The sequence below is a fragment of the Diuraphis noxia genome, unplaced genomic scaffold (assembly GCF_037042655.1).
Source record: "Diuraphis noxia isolate RWA-SAM2 unplaced genomic scaffold, SU_Dnox_SAM2 contig0004, whole genome shotgun sequence".
Classification (NCBI taxonomy): domain Eukaryota; kingdom Metazoa; phylum Arthropoda; class Insecta; order Hemiptera; family Aphididae; genus Diuraphis; species Diuraphis noxia.
The window spans coordinates 22607012-22620332 of record NW_028301714.1 but is presented as its reverse complement, the minus strand read 5'-3'; the positions used below and the strand labels follow the sequence as shown (position 1 = coordinate 22620332).

The following is a 13321-nucleotide window of genomic DNA, read 5'->3' as shown; positions in this document are numbered from 1 at the left end:
CAAGGAATGGTGGGAGGGTGGATAGGATTTCATAATTTTGTACTCATGATAATAATGCGAGGAGGAATATTGACACCCAACATAAGTCAACTATTTAAATTTTTTGTCACCTTTCACAATCGTTTTTATACTGTTCAATAGCAATTCGATAAAAATGTCTTACCTATACAATTATAACTAATTGTGCATATAAAAAACAAGGCCCAAAATCAAATAGATTCATTCATCCATCATAAAATACGTACCACTGTATTATAAGCAATATATTATAAGAAGAAATACTGTTACAAATTACAATAATTGTTTGGTTTTTTTTCAATATTAAATATGGGATAAAGCCATTATAATTTTTAGGACCCCATAAAAATATACTGTATAGGCTCCATAGCTGTTTGTATTTTAATATATACATTATATTTGGAGGGTTCCACGTCACAGATTTACCAAAATGTAATCTAATAGTGATCCTATGTTAACAAAGTTGATATTATATACTGCATATAGGTACATGAGTTTGTAAAATAATATATAATATAGGTACAACCTACATAAATTGCACGCCTTTTATTACAAATTTACAAACATACAATCATTGTATAATGTATATAGGTAATATATTATATAGTATATAAGTATCTACTTATATAATACACAGACATTTAGTTAACATTTATAGTATTACTAAGATATTAGATTACCGTAAAATATTTTATTAAAAATTATGTTGACAAATTAATGACCAGATATTTAGGCATTTTATTATATATATTTTTAAATGTTTTACATCATTCGTTCAACAGTTACCAAAATAATCATAATTATGAGATCACCGTAGTATATTTTTTAAATGCAATTTAAATAACAATGCATTTTTTTTTTCATTTATATTAGTTATTCATTAAGCAATTTTATTGAACATACTTTTTAAATTTATTTAAATTAATAATATAATTTTTAGTTTTACGAACAATTTTTTTGTTGATCAAAAGTCTTCAAGCAATTCTCATACGATCTGTTGTTTTCGATCAGTTGATGGGATACCGAGGTAAATGCCTAAATAATATTATATTAGGCTATAGCCTATAGTAATCTACCCTTTTGATATGATTATACATTATAATAATAAATATACAACTGCTATTATAGAAATCCATAAAAAATTATCACTATAATATCATAATAATTGCAATTAATTATATTATATTATTTAAAATTATTCAATATTATTCTGTGGCTTAGAATATTAACAAACATTTTAAATTCTGATGTTATTATTAGTGTGAAACAAAAAAAGAAAAAGAAATATTTTGTTTCTAAGACCAAAATTAATTGCAAAGTATAACACATAGATGGGACTGCAATGGGAGGTACCGATCAATGCATGGATCAAAATCTTGGATTTTACCGCATAGGAATTCTCGGGAAAAAATGGTATTTACCTCTAGTGACACGGATATTTGATGTAGCAATGCAAAACAGTTGTATTCTATACAAATAAAACAGGAAGTCTAAAAATATCTCAACTTGAATTTAGAAGAGAAGTAGTAAACGTTTATTTAGAAAAATACACAAATACTCCCACAGGACCAGGACGCATATCAAAATCAATTTGTTCGTCAGACTCTCGTATATCAGATACATTACGGTTTGACAGAACTGATCACTTGGTACAATATACAGAAGAAAAAAAGAAGAAGATGTACTTGAAAAAATTGCAACTTAACTGTACGAACAAAGTGTTCTGTTGGGTTATTAATTGTATTATACCTCTTTTCATTCCTAATGATTTATATTTTTTAAATATTTTAAGATTTATTATTTGTCTTATATAAATCTACAAAAACATTTTTTTTTATATTTACTCAATATTTATTTCCTATCCAGTAAAAAAAATTATAAAATATACAGATAATGCTTATATTTCACTGTGTTTGATATATTTTAAAGATAGAAAAAATTAATAATAAAAAAAGTTACAAAATAGGTAGTATAAGTTCCCAGCGTTGCCATATGCTAATATCTCAAAAACTGTGAATTAATAGGGTGTATTAATATTAGTATATTTTTAGAGGTTCTCAAGAATAATGTATTGAAAGTTTAAAAAAAAATTGGGCGTTAATGATTTAAACATTTTTTTTTCTTATAATAAATCAACATTTTTTAAATAAAATGAGTACCTATTTTTTTTTTTTTTTTTATTTAGACCCTCAGCAAAATGGCCCATTAGGCTTACATAGAAAATAAAATTATTGCAAAACATACAGTAAGATTGCTTTAGATATTTAATTTAAATTTTAGTTTGAAGGTTGAAATTGAAAATGAAAGAATGAATTGGTTTATGTTGGTTATAGATTGGGGGATGATTGTTGAGAATTTAAATTAATTGGTACCTATATTATAGGAGTAATTTGCTATTTTTTATATATATATATTGATCATAAGCCCGGAAAATATAGTCATTAGCTGTTTGTAAGGGGAGAATGGTTGGTTTGGAACACGTGTTGTATGTATGGTAAGGATTTGTTACTAAAAACCTTTGTGGTCACCCATCTGAGTGGTAATAACACGGTACGTACATACAGAACGTTTCCGCAGCAGAGTGTACCACCGCACCACATCTCGCCATAAACTAACTTCCTAATTGTTGCAGGTACACAATTATTGTAAGAAATATATTGCATTGAATACTTGCTGTTGTCAATATAAAGCCTGTTATCAAACAAAAACAGGAAGTTAAAAGTGCTATATGCTTATATGGTTACCTTAATAATAAAATAATTATTGCATAGATCGGGCAATTATTGAAAGGAAATAGGAAATAATAGTAATGTACGCAACTTCCCATTATAAGTATTACAAAATCAATTTAAAGATTTTGACATGTATCATCTTGTGATTTAACGCTTTTATTTATAGTACTTAAGTGTATAATCCATTAAACAGATACATAATAAAATTTTTTATTTAAACCGTAATTTTATTTATGATACTTGGTTTATGTCCATTTAAAAAAAAGAAATTGTGGAAGATCCTTTGTATATAATTCAAATAAGAAGCTTTAATATACCCTATACCAGGGATGGGCCACTAGCGGCGTTCGTACCATTTTATCTGGCCATTGATACATCTTCAAATTACTTCATACGATTTTAACGTTTATCTATATTTATTAATTATGCTCTTCGTAGATAACAATCCTTATCAAATTATAGTTAAAATCGAAAAACAAGACATTCCAATTTAAAAGAATCATATGAGTTGCAAAATCTATTTTTATCCACAAAAAATATTGACGTATACTTTTGAAAAAAATTGGCCGTTGAAAAATATCCACTTTGACGAGGTTTTATTATTTCTTTATTTTTACATTGAAAATGTCATTTATGCTCCAGCCTGCTAGATTTAAAAATTCTACAAATTCACCTTCTAGACTCTAGTAACTTTGAGTTGCCTATTTCTCTCTTAACCATTATAATGGTTTCTATTTCAAAAATACATTTGTGAATACTGAATAGGAGCCTATCTAAGTGTTTGATTTTAAAATGTATTCAAAACAAAGTGTGTACAGTTTTTTTTTTTTTTTTGAATCCTATAGTTGAGTTTTGAGTTATTTTCAGATTTTTCTCTAAATGCGTGGGAATCATCGATTTATTATATTTTAAATTTAAATATGAGTTTTGTATACTCCAATAATAATTGAGTGGCTTCACAAATACACGAGGTCTTACTCGTTGTACATCATAACTTTAGTAACTTACTCGTTAACTTGTTGGTAACTAATTTACTTAAATATTTCTGATAAGTAAGATGTTTGAAAAACTATTTACAATGTGACTATAATAGTAGGTTAGGTAAGTTAGGTTGGTGTGACGAAAAAAATCAAGCCAATGAGAAAATATTTTTAGTTCTAACAAAAACAAATACTACTTCTACTACTACCAATAAATAACTGTCATTAAAAATAAATGTATTTCAATCGTTGACTCTGTTAAATTGTTTTATTGATTTTTGGTTTACCTATACTTTTTATATATCTAGTTTAAGTGAGTAAACATAATTATATTTCTTACGAAACGAATCGATTATGCTCAAGACAACTGGGTTGCTATAAAACCGTTATTAATTACATTTGAAATATTGACATACTTTAGTAGAGTTTTTTCTTCAACTTTGTGTCATTAAAATAACAATAGTGTTTACTAAAAAATTAAGTCTTATAAAATATTTTGTTTTGCTTTTTTACTCTCTCATTGCCCACACTCTAGCAATGAATAGTTTTCGAAAATAAATATTTTAACATTAAAGTATTAATTTTATTTTCGATTCAATTAGAAATTCGTAAAGTCGCGTTAGACTATATTACAGAAAATGTCTATACTTTATTTATTAGCAATGATATTATTATATAACAGAATCATTGCGATACCCGGCAACATTGACTGTGATGTGTTATACGCGTGTTAAAGAATATCGATAAAATCCGAAACCGATAAAAATAGTAAAATACTTTGCCACGACCTAACCTATATATATATATATATATGGTATTGGCTATATATTATTATACTCGAAATGAATTTTTGTGAGTAGGAAATGTAAACGACTAATCGGTTGCAATGACAATTAATAATTCGTTCAGTGAACTCTCGAGGCTGTACAGTTTTATCAAAACGTATACTGCAGGAAAACGGCGGGGGCGGAAAGAAAAGAAAAAAATACTTTGTACACGAAAGATACAACATGGATGGGGTTTTTGAAGCGGAAAAAAATAAAAGAACAATTCAAGTATAAAATGATCGTATACAGTCATAGATCCTTAATGCATCGGATATACCTATGTTTATATGTATTGTATATAATATATATTACATACTTTATTTAAGAGTACTAATATAGTACGATATAATAAATAGACCTCTTTTCCCAGATGCAGTCATAAGTTACAAACGATTTAATGGTGGCAATGAATATTGAAAATCCTTAAAGCAGACCGTGTGTTTTGATGGTGATGATAAAGAGGGGAAACAAGCATTACACAAATTATATGTTTCGCTCCTCGATCCCAACTATTATAGTATCTGATATATTTATATTTTTTTGAAAACTTAATATATACATTGTTTTTTGTAGGCATGGTTTTAAAGCTTTATTAATTTTACAGACTGCTCTTAAAATCACTTATGCACTGTAATGTTCATTAAAAAAGGCCATTATTATTGTTAGTATTAATTTTTCAATTAAAGTTTAATTTTTTTAAAACATAAAGAAAATACTTAGTAATTCAACCCCGCTTTCAAAAAAACATTAGCACTACCAGTTTTGATAGAATGATGTACCGAAAATATCACAGTTAACAGTATAAGATGACTGTTGTACCTACATCATAATCCATATTATATTATAATATACAAAACGTTAATTATTTACTTGTTCGATTTTTTTTAAGAATTTTTTGAAAACTATTTTATTCTTATAGAAGGTTATTGTCGTTATCATCGTATTACGTTTTAAATTTACATAAATATTCAAATAGACTGTAAAAGAAGAAAATTAATAGTTCTAAAAATTATTAAATTAATATTAATGTGTGATAATAATATTATAGTACATAAGATTCGAATATGTACATGTATCAATGTTAGGTACCTTTAATATAGGCAGCGCAGTTTGGTTTATAAAATTGTAATAATTATAATTCCACTCCATGTAGGTTATATTGTATTCTAAAGAGTAATGAGTAATGAATTATGACGATCATTGTATGGCGTAAACTTATACACATTTAACTTGTATTACTTATAAATGTTTTATATTTATAATTTGTATAACAGAGCTTGGAAAAATTCCAAAAAAAATTATCAACTGAATTAAAATGTGTATATAACTAATAAGCACAAGTACCTTCTATATATTATTACACATATATTCATCATTAGTTGAAAATGACAATTTGTATTTTTGTTAATACCTAGGGTTTTATAAAAAATATGTATTATTCAAAAATACACTGTAAATTGGCATCTTTTATACCTTATACTACATTTATTCTTTTTTTTTTTTGAAATAAATGATTGGAAATGTATTTAATCTACCGCTTGCTATTGGAATATTATTATAAATATAACAAACTAAATCAGAATTTAAAAATATTCACGCTTGAAAGTATACATTAAAATTGCACATGGGTATTTTGCTAAACGAAGTGAAACAATACATCCATTCATTGCTTATTAATAAATTATTAATAGGTAGATAGGTAATAATTATAATTTTTACTCACTACGCTACCATATTGGATTTACGTAAATGATTTTCGTATGAAATGATTAGAATCACGAATAACAGATGCAAGACAATAATTTATTATAAACTGTTTAACGATTAACATTAATTATTATCATTTACCGTGATGTATAAAAATGTCCGTTTATTTCAACCTGACTAAACGGAATGATTACATTGAAAAAAAAAAGTAAACGTTGTAAACACGGAATCCTCCCTGCTATTTTATCAGATAAAAAAGTTTTTTGAAAAAAAAGAGACGAATTAAAATTAATTATTCAATTTATTGCAGAAAGTTTTTTAATTCTACTTTTACCTCTGAATTGAAAATGAAGGAATATTTCAAAAAAATTGTCTACGAGTTATTTTCATTGTAATTATGTGTAATGTTATAATTACAACTATACAGTGGAAGAGTGTGTAGACTATAGTTTGTAGTGAGTAGGTATGGAGAATAATGAAAAAGTTTCCAAACATTTCCAAACAAACACTAATTGGATAATGGGTCCAAAAAATTTTTCAATTAAACTAGTATGCTTGTTTTTAAATTAAAATCCTTGGGTATTTATTTTTGTCAAAATCACTGTAATCATAAAGTGAAAAAAAAATATAAACCAAACAGAACTAATGTGACAATGATTAGTTTCGGTGAAAATGAATCGTCAAAAATAAATGTTTTTTAGTTTATATTATAATATTCTCGGCATATTAAATGTAAACGTGCAGGTACCTATATTTTTTCTCAGCCTAATGACTTATATAATATACGAAGTATATATCACATGTAGTAGTTAGTTATAACTTATATCCCGCTTATATGTAACCACGAAACTTATAACTTGTATTAATTAATGCATTAATGTAAAGTGATTTTTTAAGTATGCTCATCTTAGGTACATTTATTCAATTCCGATTTTTAAAATTTTTAAGTTTACCGGCAATATAAAATTATATTTTTCAAATGAGAATCTTAACCCTTTTTTATACTAAAAGGTATTATATACCTCTTTAAGTATTACAATAAAAGACATTACTCATTTCTTCCAAAATAAAGTCTCTATTTAAAAATTCTAAATATTGGTATTTGAATATATTAGCGTAATTTAAGTATAAAAATAGGGTGAACATGCTTAAAACATCTCCCTGTATACTTATGCATTTGATAGTTTTTGAAAAAGTGCATTTCGCAAAATGCGAAAGTCAATAATAAATAATTATATTATAAAAAAAATTATTTAACAGTCATGTATCATGAGGTTACCTAATGAGAAATCGTAAAAAAATCATAACTGTTCAAACATAATATTAAATTAAATGATTTAAATTTGTGGTTTTTGTAGATAACAAAACTATCAGGTACATCACAAATTAATTTGAAATTGAAATTAAATGTTATTTCGTTATTAATTGTTTACCTTCATTATTTACTAAATTCATATTTTTACAATATTTATATTTACACAATTTAATTTTTCATATCCTAGATAGTTTTAACGTAAAAATAGTATAACAACTTTACAGGACTTTTTGGACTTAATGATGAACAGACCAGCAGATAATGTGTGTTACGACTTACATAGGTAAATGAACTCAGTTTTTATAACTTGGTGTAATTTAATGCAACACAAAAATGTAAACAAGTGGTTCAGATGCCAAGGCCAAATTTAAAAAATAAACAATCACCATTTTTATTGTATATGAGATAGATAGCGTGATTGATGGAAAGCAGTTAATATCGCTAAACCTTTTTTAAAACTCTCGTCCTATTTACCAAATACCTACGTAATTATTAAATTTTTATTTTCAAAAAAAAAAAAAATAATAATAATAATTAAACAATACTGTCACCTTAATGAAGGTATCCGATAAATTTATAAATGTATTCATCTCTCACTATTATTGATATTAATATGCCATTATTATTTTTATTTTCCTTTTAAATTGCCCTGTCTTGATTATCTTGGTTACGTTTATATATATTTTTTTTTTATTGAGCATATTTACATCGACAACAAAGGCCATTAGTTACACTTATTTATACAGTAATTATATAATATAACATGTATTGATACAATGGAAAGTTATTAGTTTGGATAAAACATTTTTTTTTTTTATATATATATAAGATTGAACAATTTTGTTTTTCTTAAAAAAATAATTATATCTAGGTTTTTATTATGAATAGGTCCGAGTGTGGAGTCGAGGTTGAATGATATTTTATGTTCGGTGCGTTCTAGGTTGTAAATTAGACAGTCGGCTATTATATGTTTTACTGTTAATGCAGTACCACAGGTTTGACAAATAGGGGGATCCGTTTTTGCCATAAGAAAACCATGGGTGATTCTGGTGTGTCCTATGCGAAGTCGGTTAAGGACCGTCTCCTTTTTTTATTTATTATCAAGTAATGAAACACGCGATCCTTTTTTTTTTTTTAACAAACAGTATATTTTTTTAGTAATTTTTCCTCGACACAACTCACAATTATCCTATCATTTCAGATATCCATTAAACACTTTAAATACCTATCGTTAATCGTGATTTATTTTCTTTTTCGTAAACCAACGCAAAACGAGCAGGTACATGTGAAACATGTTAGGAAATATTCAAATGTTACGCTTGATAGCTGCTTAGTGTTATCTTTCTTTTGTGTTTTATGTTTGCCTATATATATTTTCTTAGATATCTGAAGGGCATACACATGTAGAGTTTCTGTAAATGCTCAAAGTTCTATAAGTCGACAAGTTGAGTGGTTTTTCTCGTTTTCTCATTTTCGAAACTTTTACTTCTATATACGTTCGGTGTTGGGTATACCATTACACTTAATATTTACCTAACTTTTAATTTATATCTTACTGAATGCCATAGTTGATACTTTGACAAAAGTACAATTTCAATTTCAATATAAAACTCAGATGATTAAAATCGAATAAAATGTTAACATATTTTTATTCATCATATGATTTTTCGATTGATACCCACGTAAATAATATTTAAATATTTGCATCACAATAACTACATAATATCAATATAAAATTATACTTATGTAACTATATATAGGACTTTATACACATGCATTACCATATTTTCCGATAACTAGACACATATCCGTATAGTGTATTCAAAAGTGCAATTCACAGTTCATATACCTACTGTTATTTTCATATTTTTTATAGAAAGGTTAATATCATATGAATTTTATTAACTAATTAAAAATTACGTTACATAATCCATCATGCACTGGAAGTTTATATATACTATTACGAATATTATCTTTGATTTTATTTGCATTACATACACATATTATATATGGCATGCCTGCGTTATAATATGGGAGACCGTGCAAATTGAGTTTATAATAATTAACTTGATTACATTTTGAAACGGTATTATTTATTATGTAACTATAAATTTATAAGGAGGGATTGAGTGTTTAGTTATACATTGATAGTTACAGTAGGCCTTAAATCGTATACTGCTGTTGCTGCTGTAGTATGAATAAATTGAATGCAACAGGAGATACGAATACCTGCAGACTTGATCACTAAACAGCGGCTAGTGTACGTTTGCATATACATTCCTACCTACCTACTGTTTTCAATCTAATATTTATTTGTTATAATCAACTTATAGCTCCAGCAGTGTTGCACAATTCCCACTGTGATAAATCATTTGAATAATTAATAACGCATTTTATACTTGAAACAAAAAAAATAGGGAAACAATAACGAAGAAAAAAACATTCCAATGATTGCATAACTCGAGTTCACAATCAGAGTACAGACGTTATATTTTTACTATCAGTTTTTGATTATCTTATTGCACGCAACGGCGAATAGTGTAATTCAACGATTTAATCGTACCTATATTATATATTTAACAATAATTTCGATATTTACAACAATATATTAAGTGATGATTGTGAATCTCCGATTAACCTCAAAGACGGTGGTAATATGTTTAATTATCATTATGACTAAGTGATTGGGGAACTACTTATTAAACCTGCGTATGTCTAATTCTTGCAGCTAAAACCATCGACTAGCCATTATGAAATTAAATTGAAGTTTTTGTTCTCACTATACAAATCGCGAGTCAATAAAATAATTAAAAATGAATGCACTGCACGAGGTGCAGTATCCAACGAATTCTCAATATTTTGATTATCATACCTAATTTCTATAATAATATATCACACAAATATTTAACAATATTTGGTAACAAAATATAAAACGCCTGATGGAATCTGACGTGCCGTATAATGTATACATCAAAAGAAAATATTATACAGAAAAAACAGCAGGAAAATCACGACGTCGCGAAATAGTTACAAAATATTATACAGAACGCGTGTGTGTAGGTGCAGTGTATAATTTTTACGTGTAATGTGTTACGTGGAAAAAGTTCTCAAGCGCATGTGAACTTTATTTTTATTTTTTTCTGCGCACGTCAGCCAATAAGCGCATTCATCACTGCAAGCGGTTTGCATCATTTTAGCATTACGCGCTATTCCCCTCGCCACCACCGACACTTGCAATGGGCCCTCACGCACATGCGTTGCTCAATACCGGAGATTTAATAATTATTATCAATTTACATTATGTACGAGATGTTACTTTTTTTACGATTATTATTATTATTATATTTTTTTCTCGTCGGCCGCAGAAAAGATAGCCTATGTCTCTCTCTGCCTCTATCTCTTTCTTTATAATATATAACATGGGTACACTATACGCGCAGATGACCCATATGGTGGGCCAACGCGAGAAACAGGTTACGCGCGCGGGACGCTAATTTACCGATGCATTTCACTTTCCCTACTATGTACGTTCCGCGTGGTATAATTTACCATAATAATATATAATATGTTATTAAATTGTTGTTTACCGCTGAATTATGCTAAATATTATGTTTATACATTTGAACCGTGAATTTTACCAGATAAATTCCGTTTTATAACATGTTTTTTAAATTTTTTTCCTATTTGCACTGCGAGGAAAAAATCACATAAAATAATAATAATACTTTTATATGAAATAATATCATTGCTGTACTATACCTAATAAAATTATTTTACTACATTTTTTACTTATAAACTTATTATCAGGACAACCGACGAAATAATATTATAATGCCATAGACACAATAATTTGCGTGGCGTATTATAAGTTTATAATAATTCTTTGTTGTAGCATATCTTTAATACGTACCTCCGGACATATATTATTATTATTATCGTCGAATGTCAAGTAGTCAAAGGCTCAAAGCCAATACTGTTACATGTAATATTTTGGTGTTAATACGTAAAGGAAAATGCACAAGTGCAATAGGTTCACTTTTTTTTCTTCATTTAATCCGTTTTATAATTAATAATAATAATAATAATAATAATAAAAGATACATAATAATGTACTTTACATAAAATATAAGGAAATACCCATATTGTAATGTTATGAGTGAGCTACTGCAACAAGTCCAGCGCCATTGATCATTATTAATATTCATTTTATTATACACACAGATGAAAATACTAAACACACTCATATATCAGTAGGGGTTGAGACACATAGTGAGGTGTGTAAAGGGGATGTTTCACTTCATGACTTTTTTTTTTAAATAAAAACTATACCTATCTGATTATTTTTATTTGCAGTTGTTATCTTATTACACAAATGTAATTTCGTATTTATTATCTCTTAAATTTGACGAATTAGAATTAATACTGTATAGTATAATAGGTATTATATTATTAAATACCATTTAGTATAACATAAGAAAACATAATTTATACTTAAAACCGAAAGACGTCCAAGGAAAAAACTATGTCTAGAAAAATCTACGTCTAAATAAAAGGTAAAAATCAATGGTACATTTATGGAAAGTAAAATACTTAAGGCTAGAGACTTTCTTGAATATGTAGGAATAGATGCCGTTTAACTTTGCAACCCTAATGATATATTTCTTAACATATTAGGTACATTCCAATTATTGAAAATATTTTGCACACTTCTTGTGTCAACGCTTCATACGAACAGATGTTTTCTTGCTTTAAAAAGTTGAAAACTATGAAAACTATTTAAGAAATACCCCGAGAGAAGTAAATACTTGTTTTTCAAATTAAATGAGTAAAAGTTTACTAAATAATTTTAATTTTGTATAGACTACATAAGTATAATTTATGTAATAGTGATTAATGATTATTAGCTGTTTGATAAATAGGTATTTAAATTTTAAGCTGCGTTACTGTGTGATCGTGATATGTGTACATTAGGGCCATCTCACTAGCTGACTGACCATGATAGCAGTACAACAAAAATTATCAAAAACTTCAAACGAAACATTCCTTGAGTAAGGATAAAAATAAATAAATAATCACTATATAAATTAGACGCTAAAAAGTTTGACCACAATTCTTTCAGTTTTAAAGTTTTTTTTACTGAATCAGCAGTATAAAAACGTTTTCTAGGTACTACAAACTCGGCTTTTAAATGTTTATGTGTTGTGTGTAGGTAATTAATATAATGTACCTATCAACTTACAATTTGATTGTGTTTTATACATTTTATATTATACTATGGTTTACGATTAATATATTTATTATTTACATGGTATTGATTCCTTTCTCATAAGGACGTAAATAATTATTTGTCAGAAGAAGTCATGTGTACATACGCCTCTAAAATGATTGACACATTATGGCGGGACGGCCCTCCTTGTTTATAGACTTATAGTGTAATAAATTATCAAATATTTAATTCGAAAAAAGCATTAAACAACAAAGAGAATTTCACTATTTTGTAAATGATTTATTAAAATAAAAAAAACTAAACACTTATTTTTGTTTATAAATGGTTGCCAATGGTTAATACTCGGGCAGATTAAGTACATAAAATCGGCGCGTTTACGACGTGGTCTCGATTAAAGAAACTATTTATTTTTTCAAATCAAATGCATGTGTATAACTTAAAATTTAAATACTCAAAAACTACTCAGATATTGTGTTTAGAGATATCAAAAAATTTAGAGAATAAGTAGTTTAGAA

General features: G+C 26.9%; 1 protein-coding gene and 1 long non-coding RNA gene across 3 annotated transcripts in view; both read left to right on the top strand.

The window, feature by feature from the left end:
* Mip (Myoinhibiting peptide precursor) overlaps positions 1-13321 on the top strand; it is a 43557-nt gene that overhangs the window by 14584 nt on the left and 15652 nt on the right. The gene's annotated exons all lie outside the window — the stretch shown is intronic.
* Positions 2202-2600, top strand: LOC149055860 (uncharacterized). The gene is made up of 3 exons (XR_016191499.1): positions 2202-2263; positions 2443-2512; positions 2583-2600. It is a non-coding gene; the product is annotated as an uncharacterized LOC149055860 (long non-coding RNA).